This window comes from Micropterus dolomieu, linkage group LG12, assembly GCF_021292245.1.
Source record: "Micropterus dolomieu isolate WLL.071019.BEF.003 ecotype Adirondacks linkage group LG12, ASM2129224v1, whole genome shotgun sequence".
Taxonomy (NCBI): Eukaryota; Metazoa; Chordata; class Actinopteri; order Centrarchiformes; family Centrarchidae; genus Micropterus; species Micropterus dolomieu.
Window position 1 is genome coordinate 30,795,546 of NC_060161.1, and position 6,000 is coordinate 30,801,545.

Below are 6,000 nucleotides of genomic sequence, written 5' to 3' on the forward strand. Positions count from 1 at the left end.
TTCTTCTTCTTGTTTTCTTTTTTGTTGCACGCCATGGGTTCAGTGAGGGGAGGTCTTATATAACCAAGTACTTTATGTAAGTCATCTTCAAAATGTTATTTCACTTAAAACATCTCAACTTTGTTTCTTTCACACGGGACTCAAACCTCGAACTCTTGAGTGAAAGTTTTTTGACTCATCCTTACAAGGACTTTGTGGCTCATTATACTGCGTCACCTGACCTCTTCCGCATCTTGAGGTCGTGGTCTAACAAAATACATAAATATGGGTTATAATAAGATGCCGATAATCAACCTATATGGCTGTTTTTCTGGTGAGCACGGGCTGGACACAAGTGTGTTTCCATCGGTTGTATCCAGGGGTTGAGTTTATGTTTCTGTGTTGTTGAGATTTTCATAATAGGAAGTCTGAATTTCTTAGTTTAACATTTCTGTAAGGCATTAAAGGAGGAGCTCCCCCTGCCATCTCCTTCTTCTTTGTTTGTGTTTGCAAGTTAACTTTTCTGACTGGGTGCAATCTTTGGAAAGCAGAATCATCATATTGTGGGAAGGAGGTGAAGAGGTTCAGCTGTCGTTGTTGCTGCCGTTGCTTTCAGTTTCATCACCTTCTGTGTGGAGCTGAATTAAATCAAGACAAACCGTGCTGCAGATAATCATGTGACAGCTGCAGTTTTGCTTTAACATGATTCAGAATCTCAAATAACCCCTTGAATTGGGCTTTGCTTCCCAGCCAGCAATGCTTTTATAACAGAAAGGGTCTAACCTTTGTCTTTGAGCCAGGTTTCTATGTGCGGTGCAATTATTTTAATAGCAGCAGGGATGGTTACATCATAAGATGCACAGGTTTGGTGAATGTTTAGAAATTATGCAAGCTTTTACGGACACACAATGAGAAACCCAAACATCTATTTCTCCAGCTTTCGACCAGCTTTATATATCTGAGGAATAAAAATTTGTCTCTTCACGAGGTACTCATCAGAGAGAAAATATGAGTTGCAAACGCAATTTCATTACCAGACAGAGAGCGAGAGGGAGGTTTTAGTCCTGCGGTAAATCAGAGTGAAGGAATGAGAGCCAAAAAAGAGGAGACAGTTACAGCTTTCTATTATTTTATTACATGTAGAGCAACAAATCGGTCTGAAGAGAAAAAAGTACATCTAAGGAGACAGAGAGGTAAAAGAAAAGAGACAGAGAGGCAGGAAAAAGTAAGACAGAGAGACAGAAAGAAAAGGAAGTCAGAGCAAAAAAAAACAGAAAAGGAAAGAGGACAAAAGTTGAAAACAAAGAAGACAGACTGGATGTCCACTTGGTGTTTACATGTAACCTGTTTCTAGAGATATTATCTGGAGGTAACATGCCGTTACCTCGATTTTGACCACATTGTGATCCAAACTCAAAATGCAAATTAGTCAACAAACACGACATGTTCTGTGTTAAGAGAAACAGCGTTGCTATATGGGCTTTTTCCCCCCAGAAGGTTGTCTATTTACACATCCAGCGGACATGAAACAACACAGCATTTATATAGAGTTGTGTTTGTATCCGCCTGATGAATGTAAGTCCAATATTCACTCTGTTTTTTAGGCTCCACCAACACCAGAGGGAAATATCTGGCTCTTTAGCTGCTAAATGCTCCACTTTCTTCACCAGCAAGTGCTGAGCAGGTGATATATAGTGAGTTTCTCAGAGTTTGTGTGCTGCAGAGACTAAAATCCAAAAGAGTAAACGTTCGTTAAAACCAAAACAATGATGTGGACGATGCTAAAACTGAAGAGAAAGGTAAGTAAACTCAGGACTTTCACTCATGACAGTGAGGTCCGAGTCCCGTGTCAAAGTTGACTTGTTTTAAGGTAAATAAAAGATGACTTACGTAATGTACCTATTTTAACCCCATGATCTTTTATCACATGTTAAACGTCATGTGACTTTGATCACATGACCTACATAGCATACTGAAGGTCCTCTACGCCTGCCACTGGACTGGTACGGGAAACGCTCATATGTATAGCTTTGGAAAGCGGTCTTATACTTTATATTGTATACACATCCTCATCTGTTTTGTTGTTTAGGTATGAGGACGTGTTCCCCAGTATGAGCTACCGTACTTTAAAACTTGCACTGCTTTGTGACACTGACTCCTCCTTCTCTTTTAAGCCCAGGACAGGAAGCAGAGAGATTGAAAAAGTTAGTGAGACTCAGAGAGAAGGCATGAGACACGAAGAAAAAGGATGCAAGAAAAACCCCAGAAGCATCAGCCAGTTCCTCTAAACAACAAAGCTTTGAGAGAGATTAGTTTAACACACAAGGGCACGAGGATGCCCAGGGAGACAGAAATCACACAACCTTTTATCTAAACTACAAGAAAAGTTCACAAAATCTGATCCGAAGCCCTCTCTGAGTTGTGATCAGAATCTACGCGGCCTTTCAGTGGATAACTGGATCAAACAGATTGATCTGAGCCAGACAGGACGGGAAAGATCGGATCCGGGGACCGACGGTGAGGAGGACGAGGAGGAGAAGAGGAAAGGACGAATTTCAGGATTCCTGAGATTTAGAGGTAATTACAGAAGAGAAAGGAGGATGATAGATGAGAGAAAATTTGAAATTCGATGACGGAAGGAGGAGAGGGAATAGGAAAGGTGCGACCAAGGCAGAGAAGAAATTAAGAGGAAACAAGAGAAGAGAAAACAAGGTGACAGGAGAAACAAAAACAACAGGGGTGGGGGGCTCAGTGTAAAGCTCTCTGTGTGCAAACAGCTGCACGTGTTGCATTATAATTCCTGCAGGTTTCAGTGCTCTGCAGACACGTTTTAAATTCGCAGGAGGGGCGACGGTGAGTTTCCAGCAGGAAGCCTCTGACCAGCTGCAGTGCAGCAGCTCGCAGACAACACAAACACCTCAGCAGCACCCATGCATTACTGCCAATAACAACAGAAGCAGAAGAAGAAGAGGAAGAGAAGAAAGGTATTGCGGTTACCTTCAAAGACACGACTCACACTTGACACAGTATGATTAAGATTTGTAAGCACACAATGTGACATTTCAACACATTTAAATACAAAAGAACCTCTTACTATTAAGTGATGAATGGATATTCTGTCATGATTCTGGTTTGTGGGGTTTTGTTTGGTATTTCCTGTTTTGTTAAGTACCTCCTCTTCTGTCTGTGTTTTTCACTTCCTGTCTCTGTGGTTTCTCGTCTCTGTGTTGTGTTGCTGTGGTGTTCTGGTTTGATTGCTTTACTCTTCCCTGACTGTTTCCACCTGTTACTTGTTTTTGACCTCCCACTTGTATATTATTTTTATTATATAAGTATTTTATTTGTTCAGTGTCGGCTTGTCTCTACATTCCTCCTGACCTCGTCACGTGTCCCTGCCTGTCTTCAGTGTTAACTGTGTCTCTTGATGTCTTTGTAGATTATGGACGTGCCTGTACCCTCTGGATGTGTTTGGACTGCTTGCTTGGTTTTGATCTCCGCCTGCCTCAAAAATCCTGTAAGCTTGTGTTCCCTCTTAATTTGTTTCTAAATAAACACTAGAAACATTTATTGCTCTGCCTGTGTGTTCTGCGCTTGGGTCCAAATGCCTTTATTCCTGTGTCTACACAAACGTGGCTTAAAAAGTACCATAATCACGTTATCACAGAAAGTTTATAAACTTTTAATCAGTTTTAAAGGAGGGAAGAAACATATTTTTCTGCAAGTTGATTTCAATTTTTTTTGTCGAGTTCAATTTCGATTAAACTTTGACCTTCAGATGTGCGACCAATAGCAAGCAGTGTTGACATGTATTGATTATTTGGGGAGACAGAGAGTCCAAAATGGAGGAAGCTATCGTAGCATGTTAGCTGTGTTGCACCATCCAGCTTTATTTAACCTCCTTTCAAAGTAAAAACTGGGCAACATTATCGTCGTGTTAGCGACCAAGATAACAAATTCGCCAACTCTTTTTTCAAAATAAATGACATACATAACCAAAAGCAAGTGAGCAGAAAATTGAATGGTCTTTTCATTTCTTTCCATCTCTTGAGACGCTCCTCTGGGTGTCATGTTAATGCACAATCAATCCCTGATCGATAGCTGGTCTATACTCAATTAGCCAAAGCGCCAGAGATCCATAACTACTCCTGTTTACGTCCTTGGACTACAAACAGTTGGGATCAGTACACAGCAGAGAGTGGAGAAGAAACTGCAAACTGCATTTTCTCTTTTTATATACTAAGAAGAAAAGTTAAAACTCAGGTTTGTGTGTTTTGGCGTCGCCTCGCTTCATATTCCCACGGCTCCTTCTGCTGAGCTGTGAAGGTTAAAGATGGACCGTTTTGTTGACACAGTGACACCTTGGAATAATTACTGTAAACAGTAGACAGTACGGGTGACTGCTTGTCCTTTTACCTCATGTGGCACATTTCCTAGAAACCCACCTGTCCGCATGCTTAAAACAAACATTTTTTATTTTTTAAAAACTTTTAAAGCAACTTTTTGTTGTTATTTTATCTTAAAACGACAGTTTCAAAATCACTATGATGGTAAACTGACTTGTAATAGGGAGAATGGCGTCTCTGTCATTGCTCACACACCAACAAGACTCTTCAGCAAGCTAGCTATAAGAAGAAGCTAACTCGGTATTCTCAGTATGGCTATCATAGTCTGCAAAAAGAGAGAAGAAGACGTCAGAGGAAGAGAGAGAGAGACACCGAGCAAGGGACCAGACAAAGTAAATATCGGACTGGCTTTTACTCGTTGGCGTGAGCTTTGTGAAATAAAACGTGGGGCTTGGACCAGTAAGTAATATCAGCTGGTTTGGTGCCTGACATGTCGCACACCTGTCAACGCTGGGATGTGAATAAAAGGGAATTTTCCAGTCTTCAAATCTTCAAAAAAAATATATGCTGTACATCAGGGAAACTGAAATATCTCAACAACTGTTGGATGGATCACCATGAAATTTGGTTCCTACATTGATCTTTCTTTCAGGACACAATGGTAGTGATGCTGCAGTGAAATGTTGAAATAGCCAACAGGAATTAAGCCAAAACTCTTTCTTCAAACTGTAAACGTATCTTGATGCTGTTCACAGGCTTCAGTAGCTGTTTAGTCTTGTGAGATGGTATGACGATGAGTTATGCAACGGGGGTCACTCACTACTTCTGTAACACACATAGAAAGGATGTCACACTACGGGCAGAGATTCAGCGTTGCAATAAAAAGTGAAAAGATATAAAGAAAAACATACAGAGAATCGAGAGATGAGATATTCAGGCGGCCAAAGAGACAACAAAGATCGACGCCTGAATAAAAAAAATCTAATTTGAAAGACTCAATAAACTGACTCAGTCTGAGACATCAAAGTGTCTCAGAGCTCAGACACTCTCATCTGTTTCCACACTCATTTGTATTCACATCATAAAGTATATTACAGTGCCCTCAGTCCCTGCCTCGTTCACCAGCATGGAGCTGCTGGAGCCACAGGCCGTCAGTCTGCGGGGTTTAGGGAATATTCCTGACAGCTGCTTTGTGATGAGTAACACAATCCTGTGGTTTTCTAAACTACACTGGAGCCTTCTGGGATGCTGAGGAATAACCATAAAAATATAGGTTTGGTTTTTCTGTATCACAAGCTGATGCTTGTTTAAAATTACAATAGATATTAGATCTGATCTCATTGATTATTCTGTATTGTTTGTCATTCTTTTCCCCATTTACAGCTGCTACACTGCAAAAATGGAGCTCTCAAAAACACAAAAAAAGCATTAAAATGGGGGAAATATTACTTTAAATAAGCAAAATTATCTGCCAACAGAACAAGAATATTTCACTTGCTACTTAATGCCAAAAAAACTGTGAAATTCTCTAACATAAAAGCTGCCTGGTAAGAAGAAATATCTTGTCAGACAAAAAAGTATATTTTTGCCTTCAATTAAGATAATTAATCTTACTAAGATTTTAGTTTTTGCAGTGAACTATACCTCCACTAGAGCCACTCTGCCGGGATTTTAATAC